Source organism: Balaenoptera borealis, assembly GCF_965194805.1.
Source record: "Balaenoptera borealis genome assembly, chromosome: 5".
NCBI classification, from domain to species: Eukaryota; Metazoa; Chordata; class Mammalia; order Artiodactyla; family Balaenopteridae; genus Balaenoptera; species Balaenoptera borealis.
The window spans coordinates 58692288-58707755 of NC_138862.1; the positions used below are offsets into that span (position 1 = coordinate 58692288).

The 15468-nt window shown below is 39.4% G+C and overlaps 1 protein-coding gene and 1 long non-coding RNA gene across 20 annotated transcripts in view; one reads left to right on the forward strand and one right to left on the reverse strand.

The window, feature by feature from the left end:
* The window catches only part of LOC309630061, an 83360-nt gene extending 68018 nt beyond the window's left edge, over window positions 1-15342 (reverse strand). For all 7 annotated transcript variants that reach the window (XR_014245388.1, XR_014245389.1, XR_014245390.1 and 4 more), the window contains exon 1: window positions 100-15342. This is a non-coding gene — a long non-coding RNA (uncharacterized lncRNA). The remainder of the gene's footprint in view (window positions 1-99) is intronic.
* PHLDB2 (pleckstrin homology like domain family B member 2) overlaps window positions 1-15468 on the forward strand; it is a 229574-nt gene that overhangs the window by 59471 nt on the left and 154635 nt on the right. The gene's annotated exons all lie outside the window — the stretch shown is intronic.

A 15468-nucleotide genomic window follows, 5' to 3' on the forward strand; every position in this document is an offset into this window, starting at 1 on the left:
TAAAATAAAGCAGATATGTAGTATCAGGTAGCACCAAGGAGATGAAAGATTTAACTCTACATGTGTGTAGGAGATTTATACAAAAAGTTGTATACTTACCTCTAGGCCCAAAAGAAAAAGCAGAAATGTTGTCTACATGTTCATTGTTGTTACATAGCCGTCTCTCTAATTTTGAAATCAGCAGACATTCCTTGATGCATGTGTTATCTGGGAGTGGAATTGAGGAGAACACAGAGAACAAGAGGTCCACCTTCAAGCTGTGAAGCAGAAGTAACAGGCAACTAGCCAACATTTATGTGATTCTTCGACTTTTGGTCAGGATTGGAGTGCCTCTCCATCACTGACCAATATGGAATGGAATGTAAGGTTGTGACTAACGGGTTCTCTGCAGTCCTGAGATTAGTTCTGTTCTAACCAAATCCCTTGGATTCCTCTTAGCGCCAATCCATTGAGCCTCCCTGGGGACCATCCCTCACCCACTCACAGAACTCCTGGGGTATCTCAGTGACAGTGCCTCCCCCCACCTGCTAGTCAACCCTGACTCAGGCACTTGAACCAATTTTCAGTGAACTCAGGATAATTGAATGGGACACCATCCCACCCACCAGCAACCAGTGGCTGTCATGTGGAGTGTTGGAAATGACGGGTTTGAAATCCAACAAACTCGGAACTTTATCTCAACTCTGCCTTGCAACCTATGTAAAACTTGAAAGTGTTCATCTCATTGGACCATCATTTCCTCATCTACAATAATGAAGATGTCAGTATCTTCCTTTAGAAGCGTTGTTTTAAAAGAAAATGAGGTAAAGAACAGAACGTTTCACTTTACAAGTATTTCTTAACAAATCTTATATTTCTTCCTTCCTTTTCCAAAGCTAATGACTTCAGTCAGGCCAAGCAGTATCTTGAGAGTAGGAAGGTTCTGAGGGATCAATCCCAGAATATATGAATACATGTATTCATTAGAAGGCATTTGACTTAATTAGCTCCCTGAAACTCTTTACATGGACTTTCTTGTCCTCTGTCTACTCCAGTGTTTCTAAACCTTTTGTCCATTACCACACCCGTAAAAAGCCTTTATAGATAATTTTTTTAATCTTCTCTCTCCCATGAAATTTAATAGCACAAATATACTATTATACTTGATTATGTACCACATGTATATCTGTGTTTTTACATAGAAAGAGCAAATTTTTTCACTCGCCCCCCAAGAACCAATTTTCATCCCCTTGGGTGTGATATGGCCTCCATTGAGGATAGATGGCCTATTCTATAAAACTGAGGATTTACGAGGAGATATTTCTTAAAGACTGTGGAGGAAGACAACGTTGGATTCTATTTCGGAGCACTCTTCCTATCATAATCTCATAACGATTAGAAGTACAAGAGAGTTAGCCAAGTTTTTAGCAGATTTTTTATTTCCTATGATTAGCCACCAAGGTCCAGGTCAATATGTCAGAAATAAAGAAAGAAGCCTGGGGTGCAAGAAATTAAATGCTGCTAGGCCCTAACCCTCTGATGTGTTCTTCTCCACTCAGGATATTGTGACATGCCATCTGCAGCTTGAGTACACAGATAATAGGGCTAAACCTCCAAAAATTCGTCCCACGTCAGTTGACTAAATGGTTTTAACTCTACTCTATGAAGATGTCCAGACTCTGCCCCATTTTAAACTTTTATTCCCCACTTAAAATTACAGCTGGTACCACCTTCATCTTAGTGCATATAATTGCAGTTTTTATGGGGGAACTTTCCTAAACTGCAGCCTTTATTTGAATTTTTAAAATAATTCTGAGGACAATTTGTAAGACTTTATTTGTACACTAAGCTTCTACAAAGTAGGGCGTATTTCTTATTTTTTTGAGAAAAACCTCAAAATCTTGTAATAAAAAATTTTAATGAGAAATAGAGTTTTGTCACTGTAAATAATAGAACAATACCAAATTTAGTCAAATTCAAGGTTATAATATAAAAATTAATAAAATAGAACAATACTAAGTGTTGAGGAGACTGTGAAGCAACTGAAACTCTCATACACTCACTGCTGGTGGAAATCGAAATGATACAACCACTTTGGAAAACAGTTGGGCATTTTCTTAACAAGTTAAATATACACTTACCATGTTATCCAACGAATCCTAGTTATAATATTTGCCCAAGAGAAATGACAATATAAGTCCACATATGATTTGCACACAAATGTTTATAGCAGCTTTGTTCATAAGTAGCCAAGAACACACTGTGATATAGTCATACAATATAACACTACTCAGCAATAAAAAGAACGAATTACTGATAAATGCAACAACATAGGTGAATCTCAGAAACAATATGCTGAGTGAAAGAAGCCAAACACAAAAGAGTACACATTATCTGATTCCATTTTTATGGAACTCTGTTAAAGATGAATCTAATGTATAGTGACAAGAAAGCCAGTCTGCGGTGCCTGGGGCAGGGTTGGTGAGTAGAGGGTAACTGGGACGGACACAAGGGAACTTTTTGAGGGGGATGGAAATATTTTATATCTTGCTTGTAATAGTGGTTACCTAGATGGTTACCTTTGTCAAGAGTTGTCAACTTAAAATGGGTGCATTACAAATGTAGGTCAAAATGATAAAGGTACAGCAGTGAAAGTTACCAATTGTGAAACTGCTACAAATAGTATTTGTGGTATAAGTCCCAGCACCATTTTCTATAGCTTGATGGAGATGTAATTTACATACCATTTCTCCCATTGTAAGTGTATAGATAGATGACTTTTAGTAAATGTATAGTTATGCAGCTATCACCACAGTCCAGTTTAGAACACACCCAGCACACCAAAAAGCTCCCTCGTACCTCTTTCCCAGTCCATCCTCTCTCCCACCCCAGCCCCAGGCAACCACCGAAGTACTCTCTGTATACCTTTGCCTTTTCTAGAAATTTCATATAAATGGAATTTTATATAACACAAACTGTAGTCTTGTGTGATTGGGTTCTTTTTTGTGTTCTTTTATTGTTTCTTTCCCCTTTCTGTTTTCTTAAGAAGAAGAAACCCAAGTCCAGAGTGGGCATGGGACTTGTCTGAAATGTTAGTAGCAGACCCAGGACAAGAGCCCACATTTGCTGATTCTTAGTCCAGGATCTTTCCATGATGCCATGCTATTGCCAGAATACAGGGTTTGCCAGGATAGAAAACACCTTGGTGCAGGAGGTCAGATCTGCTGTTATCTCTCGCTGTGTAGTTGAGGCAACTAGCAGCTTCTCTAAGGCTAAATTCTCCGTATGTAAAATGAGGATAACAAAATCTAATGCATAACTCTGTCGTGAGGAATAAATTAAGTGTACAAAGTGCAGAAGACAGGGCCAGGCAAATATTAAAAAGTTAATAAATGATCATTATTGTTGACTAGGAAATCATTAAAGCACATTCCATCTTGAGAAAAAGGACCTAGGGAGGGAAAGTAATGCAAGTTGTAACTGAAAATTAGGGTTTAAGCATTGACTTATGTAAAAGAAAAATGAATTCCACAGATCAAAGGCAGTGCCAGTAAAACTGAGAATAATTTGCTAAATGTAGTTAACTGAAACGTTGCTTTACTTCCTTAGTAGGAAGAACATTTTATGAATAATCCTTTTTTTTTTTTTTTGCCTGATTTTATGCCTAGCTCAATAGTTCTCAGTCCTGGCTGCACATAAGACTCACCTGGGTAGTGTTAAAAACTGCCAGCGCCTGGGTCCCAGCCCAGAAATTCTGATTTCATTGGTCTGAGGAGCTGTCTGGGCATTGGGGATTTTAATGGTTCCCCTGGCAATGTTAGTGTATAGCCACTGTGAAAAAGCCGTGGCCAAACTAAGCATCTGATTTATTTCCTGTGATTTAGGGAACCGATTCAAAATAGTGGATTAAACAGTCTCTAGATTATACCACTTCTAACACCTTAGGAAGAGGCAAACCACAGAGCCTGCCTGCCCCCATCCAGATGTTCCATCCACAAACGATCTTTCTCAATCTTCTAAGCAGAGTTGGAGGTTTGGGCAATCAAGTGTGAAGGCTTTGTATGCATGACATTAGCTATTTCTGCTCAGAAAGGGGAGGCTGTCCTCTACCTCCACCTCCACTGCCACTTTTCTTTTCACTCCTCAGTCAGAACTGGGTTTTAACACATATTCCTAAGCAATATGTGTGCATCTTGCATGCATAACTATCATAAGGAGACAAAATCTGCCTGGACTATTGCTCTAATTTAAAAGCTCTAAATACCCAGAAAGCCTGGAGAGGTCCTCTACCCTCTCTAGTCTCCAAGTATTTATTTATAAAATTAATGGAGTTCAATTTATGAACTCTAAGGTATTCTCCAGTTACTGTGATTCAATGGTTGTAATTCTCATAACTAATACAATAAGAGCAAATTCTTCATTTAAGTTCCCGTTTACGACTCCGTTGCTAGTACTAAACAACTCTTAAAGTGAGGGTTTAGATTTCTGTTAAAATCATTAGCACATACACCTAAGTGATATATTTGATCTTTGAGTAGTATATTTAAATTACATTTCCCAAGAAAGACAATGGCTCAGCACATAATTTCCAGAAGGAACTGACAGATGTAATCGAGGAAATGCTACGTTAATAAGTTATTATCCCTGACAGATAACGTAATGACAGAACCCTAATTGATGTACTAATTGGTCAACTACAATATTGCAAAGTTGTGATATGACATTAACCATTACCTGGTGAAAAGATTAAGAGCCTTTGTGTGATGCTGCATCTTCCTAGGTAAATCACTAATAAATCCACATAAACCAGAAGTACCAGAAGAAAGCTTTTGCTATGGAATTGAAGGACAGTTTGTTTAAAGAAAGGAAAACAACTCAAAATAGTAAAGTAAATATTTTCCTCTGCCTTTGGGTGACCTTATGCTCAACCTCTTTCCTTGTGAGAACGCTGTCTCCAAGCCTGTGGTTTTGTGGCATGTCAGTAATTCTGGAGAGTCTCTCTGTAGTTTGGCAATAGGCCACTTCCCAGCCACACTGGCCTGATTTCCTCCTCTTTTCTCCACAAAAACCTGTATACTCACTAACTTCCTCCTTTCTTAGGATAGGTTCTCTTTCTTTAATGCCAGTATCAGCTCATTGCCCCTGAAATAACTTTAACAAGATTCCTCTTCCTAATTTCTAAGGCACAGCCTGGCAGGTCTCCCAGTTATAGAGAAACTCTGCTTTCTGGTGGTATGAGGTTAAAAGAAAGGAGGGTCAGTGACATAACTTATCTGCAGTAAGAGTCAACTTAAGTTCATTGGTCTAGTCACTTGTAGAGGTTTGAGGATAATAGGTAATTAAATAAAGTATACAAATCCAAGAGGTTAGATACTGTCCTAAGAATATAAGGTAAAATTTCACTCATGTAAGATAAGTAAGTTCTAGAGATCTGCTGTATAACCCTATGCCTGTAGTTAACAAACCTTATTGTACACTTTAAAAATTTTAAGAGGTATGAAAAAAAGAATGTAATATGGCACAACTCAGTGCATCATGTCATGGTTGGCAAGCCCAGAGAACCCAGTGGGGTGTCACTGTCCCACTGCCAGGACGTCTCAAACAGGGACTGCACACACCAAACAAAGAGATGGGAAACACGTGTTCCAGGAAAGGGTCTATCTGGGGCCAGACTTCTGTGTTTTCCTGTGCATTTCTGAAACCAGACCTCTTCTTCATGACTGCCTTAATCTGCTCCGGCCGCCATAACAAAATACCATAGATCGGGTGGTTCACACAGCAGATATTTATTTCTCGCAGTTCCGGAGGCCGGCAAGTCTGAGATCAGGAGGCCAGCACAGGGGGTCTCTGGCGAGAGCCCTCCTCCTGCCTTGCAGACAGCTCCCCTCACTGCATGCTCAGGTTGTAGGGAGGGAGAGCAAGGAAGACGGGCTCTCTTCCTCTTCTTGCAAGGCCACCAGTCCTCTTAGGGCTTAACCCATATGACCGCATTTAACCTTAACTACCTATAGAATCCCGTCTCCAAATACAGTGACACTTAGGATTAAGGCTTCAACAGATGAGTTTTGGGTAACACAATTCAGTCTGTAGCATGACCCAGCAACCCACACAGAAGATCCCCAAAGGCAAAAATCACTTTCACTCTTTAGAGTAACATTTTACAAATGCCTTATTTTTGATAACAGAATGCTTTATCCAAAATAAATTTTTACAAAGATATCCAGGATATAATATATAAATAAATAAATAAATAAATAAATAAATGGAGTAGCGCCCACCTTATCTTAGGGGGTAGATTCCAAGCCCCCCAGGGGAATGCCTAAAAAATGCCATGGATAGTACTGAACCCTATAAATACTATGTTTTTTTCTATACATACGTACGTATGAAAAAGTTTAATTTATAGATTAGGCACCATACGAGAGTAACAACAATAACTAATAATAAAATAGAGCAATCATAAAATATACTATAATAAGTGTTAAGTGAATGTGGTCTCTCTCCATCAAAATATCTTATTATGTAAATTTGATGCCATTTTCGTCATAACTAAGCACTTAACCACGCACTGTGGCTGTAACTTTTGCAGTTTGAGGTGCGACAGCAAAACTAACACAAACTTCTTTTTCCTTCTTCGCAATTTCACAGATAGAAGACCCATTCTTGCTGTAGATCTTAGCAACCCTATATGACTTTTTTTCTTATTAAGTCAAGAACTTCTGCATTTTCACTTAAAGGAAGAACTTTACGGCTTCTCTTTGGCATGGCCAAATTGCCAGATCACTGTGCCTTTTGAGCTGTGGGACCATTATGAAGGAAAATAAGGGTTACTTGAACACAAGCATTGCAGTGCTGCGATAGTCAATCTGATAACCAGATAGCTAATAAGTGACTACCAGGCTAGATATGCTGGACAAAGGGATGATTCACGTCCCAGGCAGGACAGAGTGGGACAGCGTCAGATTTCATCACACTACTCAGAACGGCATGCAATTTACAACTTATGAATTGTTTGTTTCTGGAATTAAGCGGGTGACCTCAGGAAACTAAAATGGCGAGTAACTGAAACCTTGGATAAGAGGGGACTACTGTAAATAAATAATGTACTGGAAGGTGAGGTTGGAAAATGTTTTCAACCTGTGTAGGTGTGGACATTTGTTTTGGCACCAAAGCAGCTCTATGAGAAAACACACAGGAGATTTCTAGGAGCTGCCATCCTGGGCAAATAGCTCAAGGGGCACATACCTTGAAACCCCGAGGGGAAATTTCTTCACTGCTATCACACAGGAGAATCTGTAAAAGCAGCTGTACCTCTGTGGTTATCATGCAACAGAGTGCAGCCAACATGACCCTGACTGCATGAAGAGAATCTGCTAGAGGGTGTCTCATCCTGAGTCATCAGGGTATTTGGCAGAGGGATTTAAGCAACTGGTCCAGCAAGTTAAAGCCTCTTGCAAGAATGCACACCCTTTAGGATCTTACTGATAAAATCAAAGTACCTGCAAAAGTGGAAGCTTTGCAAACAGGATGTAATTTTTGCTGCAGGAGAGTCCAGGTCTTTTCATCAAATCATTAAGCAAATGTCTTGGACTGGGATCAGGGGAACTCTGGTCTCATCCATATTTTGCCACCACTTAGCTTTGCTGGAGAAGTGGCCCAGTTTCCTGATGAGTAAATAAAGGGGTGAATTAGGCCAGTGAGCCTCAAACTTTAATGTATATAAGAATTAGCTGGACAGTTTATTTTAAATGTAGGCTTTCTGACCTGTAGCTCCCCCCGCAAAATCTGATTCTGTTATTCAGTGGCAACAGGAATTTGCTTTATTTACTGATAGCCTGTTGATTGTGATACAGACAATCAAGATGTCCCCCCTACACCCACACACTTTGAGAAAACACTGATGATCTTTAAAATCCTCTGCCTTTCATATCCTATAAGTCTGTGTTTCTCAGGTTCATGCTAGCGAAGTGTGGTATTAGGCCTACATTCCTGACCTTCTATCTGCATCAGAATTATTAAAAACAAGCATCTTTTGTTTACTCTAAACACATTGGACCACGCCATTGTGATGAAGCCCCGGAGACAGAGGAAGTAATGATGCCTCAGCAGCTTTCATTTTTGCAACCTTCATCCTGTGAAGCTGGTGATTTTCCACTTTCATTTTTATGTTCAAAATGATGCCCCAAGGGAAAAGAGTTGGAATATTCCTTTAGCACTATCTGCTCTCTTCCTTCTCACTCTACCACCAGCCATGTCCCTGTGAGGTCTTAGAACCTGAATTCCAGTCCTCAAATAAGACACTACGGTCTCCCTGCTGTCCATTATGTCCAATTCCATTTCCAAGGTCACTAGTGTGTTTCAGGCCAGATAGGTTTTTTTTAACATTCTATCTCTTCTAGGACATTCCAAGTCATTTAGAACATCATTTGTATGTCTAGGGCATCTTTCTGTGATCAGTATTTCTTTTTCAGTTAATATGAATAGAACTTAAGATCATTTTCTTGAAGGGAGGGATGGGGCACATGGATTGTGTCTTTATGAAAAGACACAGTGAGCACAAAAGCTAGTACTTTGTGAGGAAAGTACTCTGGAAGAGGAATGGAGAAGGACAGCATAAATGCATGGTGTCTGAGTTGTGTAAAGAAACCCAAATTCAATCAATGATCCAGTGGATGGACCAGGGAACTGATTTTTTTTTTCATAATCCAAGGTTTTTGGATTATGGAGCTGCTCAATTTTAGATGGAATCAGTCAAGGAGGGAGAAATAAGGACTTCGTTAGGGCATCCTCAGTTGGTCTCTTCCACTCTATGAACCCATCTGTAGGTTTAGGATAAGAGTTCACTTACTACGGGTCATCCTCGGAGGGTCACTTGCTGCCTGGTTTTACCCCCACTATTCTAAGCAACTCCATGGAGACAAGTCCCTGAGGAAAGGATTCAGACTGGGGATCCATCAAATACCACTTGCCTTTGACCTTCTGGAGAGAAAGTTAATGAATATAGCTTAGAGTCAGACAAATTAATTTTTTACATTTTCTGTTTATTTTTAAGTTGTGTTCCAAAAACTTAGAGAGACTGGTGAGAGGGAAACTAGTTGGGCAGCCTTCGGAGCCCTAATACAGAAGTGAGGTAAATGTCCCTAAAACTGTGAGGAAAACAGTACAAAGGCTGGCAGGAAGCTTCTCTAATAGCCTTATCACATTGCTTTGTGAAATATATAACTATCACTCATTAGACTGGGAGCATCTCTACAGGACAGACCTAGTCTTCAATGATCTAAGTCTAGCAGAGAGCTTTGGTGCATAATGGTAGTTTGCAGCAGATTCAAGTGAAAGGACTCCTGCTGGATGGAAACTTTCTGCTCAAGTATTTTAAAAGTGTGCAAGACATTTTTGGTGTTTTGGCAACTCAGAAATTTTTGGAAAGGGGGAAAGGAAGTGGCATTTTCAGTATATTTGGGTTTCCTCTCCTCTCTAGCAAATATAAAATAATTAAGTGAGAGGAAAAAAATTCATGGTTTAAGGCTCAAGCAAACCTATCAGACTTTATGTTTTTATGACAAGTTTTTCCTTCTACCAGAATGTAAATGTTTTGACTGAAAGTCCAAAACAGCATAGTACACAAAATTGGAAATTACACGAAGATGTGGAAAGAACTGCTAAAGAAAAGGGAAGTGGAAGAGTGCCAGAAATTGCTAATAACCGTAACCTTATTGGAAAAACTATAAAGCACATGTGAGTCCCCAGCCTAGTTTGTAGTTTCTCTTCTTTGCCCTTAGCTCTTGAACTGAATAAAGAAGTAATGTATTCTGAAGCCTGTGATTCATTATGTGAGTGTGATATTTAAGCCACTTAATTCGGGTGAACTTATAATTTATCATCCAATCTGAGACACTTTTGCAAATGAAAGGGGACACTAAACCAGGTCTGTCTCAGACAACCTAACACATATGTTTGCTCTACTCTCCATCCACTTAAGGGGCTTCTTTTTATTCTGTGTATTTTTTTCAAAATGTTCCATATTTTGCTCAAGGGGAGATCTTAATTGGGCTCCCATGTTATGCCAGCCGGAAGTGAACATAAGTCTGCTTCAAACACACCCATTCATAGCGCAGCTGTGAGGACATGGCCCAGACCAGTGTTTCCCAAAAGGTGGAATACATGACCGAGTGAGAATCTGATCTGGGGTCACAAAGAACAAAGGACACTGCATAAAATAACATCACAGCAAGGAGAAAGTTGGATTTAGGTGCTAAATTGTTTTTATCTCCTCTCTAACAGTTATTAGTCTTTCACTGTATTACATAACAGAACTCTAGTTCACAGGTTTTAATGTAGCTTAAATTAAATAGAGTTACTTTGCTTTCATTGTATTTATTTTTAGATTATTTCTTGCAAATGATACAAGTTTTTCATTTATAATAATGCCATTTTCTTTAAAAATAAATTTAAGTATAATGAAGAACCAGTTAAATAATATTATAGGTGGTATGTCAATATGAACAAAAGAAATCTTTTAAAAAATAAGATAGAACTTCAAGACAGAACCACTAGCCAAAATGATCAAAGAAATAGAAGTTCTGCCCCAACAAACACATGTTCATTCCTGATCCAAGGAATCATGGGAGGCAAAGGTGGTACAAGACTTTACACATGTCTAGGTCCTTCCCTGAAAGCCAAAAATATGAGCTGGGAAGAAGTAGCCTCACAATCCCTTCATGAAAAGGGAAGAGTTTGAGAATTTGCAAGGGTAAGGAAGGCTATCTGAATACAGCAGGACAAGGAGACCAGATGAAAATTTAGCCAAGGGGAAGCAGAGGTTGAAAACCAAGGGATACTAACCCCCTTGGTTTAGCCATATATGGTTAAAGAAGGGGAAGGAAAGAACATAAACAGCAGAAATAATCCAAAATCTATGGTCAGAAATGAATAATATGACAGAAGAAGGGGATTAAGGGATGAGAATGGATGGGCTCAAGAAATGCAGTCTGTCATGGTACATCTGCTATGAAATCCATTCATCAGCGTCGACTGGCACAAAATGTGATAAAAGCCTTACCACCTACCTTTCCACCCAGATGTTCCCCACCCAACTCACAACTCAAAATCACCTAGTATCTTATCTCTACTCCTATTTTAGAGAAAGATTAATGTATAAGCAAAACTTCCTATGGAATCTTTCAACATTAAATATGATGAGAGAGATATGAGCTGGAAATGGGTTTTTGGAACTTGTTAGCACATTGGTGGTGACTGAAATCATGACAGTTGATAAAATTGCCCTCTATGCATCCCTCACAGACACCTTACCCATGCTACTGTTGTCTGCAAAGAACTTCTCCTCCTATAAACCTTCCCCTGGTCTGGTTAACTTTTACTATTCATTGTTCAGGTCTCAGCTTAAACTCCTACCTGTCTCCACCTGTGCCCTTGGCGTATGGTCTCATAGCCTCCTCTTTCACAGCACCCATTGCACCATTGTTATTACTTATTTAATATTCCCAATTAGACTCTAAACTCCCTAAGGGCAGAAATGGGGTTCACAGTGGTATCCCCACCATCTGACCTAGTCTTGTAGTCAATCAATGAATGGATAAATAAATGAGTGAATGACATGCAGCACGTTGCTGTAACCCATGAACGTTCACCTAAGAAGCACATGGACCTGGCCTTTCTGGGCAAGCCATGAGGAGAGGTGAGAACTGGTGAGAAGAGGGAAAACATCAACCAGCTGTGGCTCAGACCAGGAGAATAACATAATGGAAGTGAGCGACTCAGAGAACATGTGGGAGAAGGAGGTGAAGTTAATCTACGCAAAGGGGCCCTCACATGGGTTGGGCTTGGTCATCACTGGCTTAGGAAGTGGGTGAGGCCAGTCTAAAACTTGGAAACACCCTTGCTAAATAGGACATTACAGCACTCAGATGTCTGCTCATTGTGTTTATAAGAGTGATCTCATCAACACATGTGCTTTTTTATCTCCTCCTATTTGAATGACCCTCTACCCCATGGAAGGAACTGTTGAGCCACATCCCCTCGGTTTGAAAGGGGTGCAGCTCATATAACTGAGATGAGAGGAAGCCAAGCTAAGCCTGCCTTCCCTGCCCAATTATGATGCTTCTATTAAAAATAGAGCTAATTATTCAAACAGCTACCTAAATACAAATTAAGAGGAAAGCATTTTCTAAAATGATCATAAAGAGAGACAGTTATGTAACTTTGGACAAATTACTTTATTGCTCGGAATCTTAGTTTCCTTATCTGTGACACTGGAATTGCAGCACTTACCTTTGGGCTGATAGGAAGCCCAAATAGATAAAGCACCAAACACAAAGGTTGCCATTATTTGCAGCAATTTACAGTAAACTTGAAGGAAATACAAATGCCTCAGCATACTGTGATAACCCTCTCACTAAACATTGACTCTTCTATTCCAAACGTTAACCTAAACTGTGTTTTCCTTCAGATCTCCATAGAATATAACCTATTACTTTATCCTGAACATTTTTTATTTCAAGAAGCCTTACAGATTGGTATACATTGGTACCTGGATACCCTGAGTCCCTTGAGACATTCCTCTTTAGCCTAATTCTTCTCACTGTAGTAAAAGATAGCTTTTGAAGCCCACTTAAAAGGCAAGACCATATTTGTCCAGAATTCCACCTCTCCATTCCTGTTTCTTTCTTCCCCTGCGGCATCCCTTAGACCTACACTCAGAGCACCAGTTCCATCCCTACCATCTGACTCCCTCCTGCTACCAACTCCCAAATTGGAACCTACTTTTCCCTTCTCCTGAGTTTTTCAGGGTATCATTCTTCGACCTCTTACATCAGAATCACTAGCTCCCTCACACCAGACCTTCCATATCAAAGTCTGTAGGAGTGAGGTTGGAAATTCACATTTTAACAAGCTCCTTAGATGATACTTAGGCACATAAAGCTTGAGAATCCTGGCCTTAAACCATGGGCAGCATTTATGTGCGCCGAGAAATGTGCCTGGGGGTCTTAGAGCAGGCCTCTGCTTTTACCACTTTTCAAGCCCCATTAGAATGTATGTGCATCTTTTCCCATTGCCTGAAAAATACCCTGACTGGATCAACTTTAAACCTGTTTTGCACTTTGAAAAACCTAGTGCAGAAACTGGTACCTAACCAAGTGTAACTGTGGTAACTTGTGATGAGTTTAAAGTTTAACTAACCAATACTTCAAGTTAATAGGTAATAGGCTCACATCAATGATTCCCAAAAGGTAAGGCACTTGCTGTTGACAGTGGGAGAGAGGATTTTAAATGGCACACTCATGTAGCATGAAATAACAATGAGTCACAAAGTGAGATTCTTTTCGATTCTCTTTCAACCTTTCTGATTACGTCAAGGAATAAGTCTCAGAATAGTGCTAAGTGTCTTTTAGAACTTCCCAATCTGTTTTTTTTTTTTTTAATAAAGAGAGTGTAGGTTTCAGGCTACAATTTTCTCAAGCAACAATATTTAACTAGAATGGAATGAATTTCATGACTTTCTGTGTATTTTTATTGTTTCCTTTGATTTATTTTATACAATGATATAAAATTTCCTTTTGTTAATTTAACTATTAAACAATAACTTGATTTAAAGAAAAATAATGGTCTAGATAATATATGATATGGCAAAAATCATGAAGAGTACAAATGAATGACTAAGTTTTAGAAAAACTCTAGTATCTAGTTCTAGGTAAAGAACTATGAGCAGGTTAGAGCAATCCTTAGAGTAAGCCTAGAAAACAGATTTTTTTTTTTAATTTTTATTTTTTTGTTTATTTATTTATGGCTGTGTTGGGTCTTCGTTTCTGTGCGAGGGCTTTCTCTAGTTGCGGCAAGTGGGGGCCACCCTTCATCGCGGTGCGCGGGCCTCTCACTATCACGGCCTCCCCTTGCGGAGCACAGGCTCCAGATGCACAGGCTCAGTAATTGTGGCTCACGGGCCTAGTTGCTTCGCGGCATGTGGGATCTTCCCAGACCAGGGCTTGAACCCGTGTCCCCTGCATTAGCACGCAGATTCTCAACCACTGCGCCACCAGGGAAGCCCCAGAAAACAGATTTTTGTATTGTATCCCACGATACTGAGTTTGGTCCATCGGTGTCTTATGTGGTTTTATACACAAGAGCAGCAGTTCATTTAGCATTCCTTGGATACATGATATGAATGAGGTTCCATACCAGCTGTCTTATACGTATGGTGGGAGAGGCAAAAGACCTCTTCCTTTTTCTAGGGCCCATATGTAAAAAGGCAAAACTCAAGAGTTGTTTATTGATTAAGGGCGTGGGCTACTTTTACTGCTTATTAGTTTGGGACAATTACATATACATAATACATACATACATATGTACATATATATTTAAATATATACATATATTTGTAAACTAAGCACAATGCCCAACACATAGAAAGTGCTTACTATGGACTTGTTATTCCATTGCTATTTAGAATTAGAATAGTTGCTGCTCTTTACCATTCTTTAGTACTAGAAGTGAATCACTGAATCATTTAGTACTAGAAGTGAATCATCATTCTGAGAATGTTTAACCCTTTAGCACTCTTAATTCTCCAACCAGGGATTGAACCCTGGCCCTCGGCAGTGAAAGCACTGAGTCCTAACAACTGGACCTCCAGGGAATTCCCAATTCCCACCTTTTAATTCTTTACTCTTCAAATTAGGCTGAAGAACAACTTTGATCCCTTGACCAAAATTCATTTCCCATATTTTCTAGCATTTTTATTGTGTCTTTCCAAAATCTTATCTCATAGTCCATTATATTTAAGACCATGATTCCCCTGGTAGAGGGAGCCCAGCATTAAGAATAGGCTCAGAATATCTGGACTCCTGGGGACCCTGTCTTCTCAAATTTTATAGACACACTAATAATAACACTGCTTAGCTGACTGAGTTATAAGAATTGATTCAGAATGAGTAGAAAGGATAGTGAATTTTGTCCACTTTATTAAGAATGTCTCTTAGGGGAGAATATAGGCTGGTAATAGATTATTTAAGTTAGTAAGTACACAGCAAACTGAGTTTTGTAGACCATTAGGCCTTTATTCCTTCTCTGATGAGCTATGGTGCCTTATTTTTATTTGGTGATTTTTTTCTCATTTTATACAGTAATGTTCATCTCTGAGATTGAGCTCTTGTGTAAAAGCCTTTGATAGAAAGTGTGGCTCCTGTTAGTACAAACTGACTCATAGAAATGGGCTTTGGGAAGCCAGTCTTGCTTGAAAAGAAGTAAAAAAATCAACTGTGTGTTTGTTTGTGTTTCCCTTCTGTAAAGTATCAGAAAGAAGCGTAGTGGCCTTGCAAATGGAGATATGGTAGCCCTTTTTTTTTTTTGCCGCACCATGCAGAATGTGGGATTTAGTTCCCCAACCAGGGAGCAAACCCGTACCCCCTGCATTGGGAGTGTGGAGTCTTAACCACTGGACAGCCAGGGAAGTCCCTTGGAGGCTTATTTATATAT